Raw genomic sequence first — 875 nt, 5'->3', positions numbered from 1 at the left:
ATCAAACTCAATCCATTTAGCCAGGAACAAAGACACCAGCAGGGGCTGGGTTGATATTCAAACTCTGCCCCAAGCGCCACACCTGCAAAATGTCAGCACTAAGACACTGGTCTCAAATCCAGTGAAGAATAACACCCCTCACCTGATTCATATTAAACCACAAAGGACTCAAGCATAGCTCTTAAAGTAGAGAATTGATAAATGTTCCAAAAGTCCAATGTCCAATTATTGGACTGAAGCAAACCTCAGTGTAGGATGCAGGAAAACAGACCAGTCTAGATATGGGCAACAGGCATCATGACTGTATTGATAAGTTAACTGATGTTAAGAGGGGACCAGAAAGCACACCTTAAAAATTGGGCCTCACCACAATGACGTAATGAGGTACCCCAGGCTCTCGGGAAGGTTTTAACCAACATTTCCAGGACAGCACCGCCTACCAACTGTAGGAGCTTTATTGTCCATAGGTTTCAAATTCCAGCTCGGTTCTTGGTCCAGATTCTCTGGTACACCAGATTGGACAGTGCCTCAGGGAAGCCAATTGTCCACTCAACCTTGCTCTGCCATGTTGTCTAGGCATTAGCCCAATTGTAGAAGACCTGTGCAGCAGTCACTACTTCGATGTGTTAGCAGAGGCATGTGGGGCAGCAATGAAACGAACTGCTGCGTGTTAAGGCAGGAGGATCCCTGCTTATCCCTGGCCTGGGTGAACTGGAAGTGAGGATGTGTTGAGTAACTGTAGTACATGCACTGGCACACAGCAACATTGGTTATACGATGTTGCCCGATGTTCCACCCACTTAAGCATACCCGGTCTGGCCTTGTGGGAGCCTTAAACTAAGCTTTGGAAACAGAAACTAGTCATTTTATACAAA

This window comes from Ambystoma mexicanum, chromosome 4q (genome assembly GCF_040938575.1).
Source record: "Ambystoma mexicanum isolate Mex_15411 chromosome 4q, UKY_AmexF1_1, whole genome shotgun sequence".
Lineage (NCBI taxonomy): Eukaryota > Metazoa > Chordata > Amphibia > Caudata > Ambystomatidae > Ambystoma > Ambystoma mexicanum.
This window is presented reverse-complemented; position numbering follows the sequence as displayed.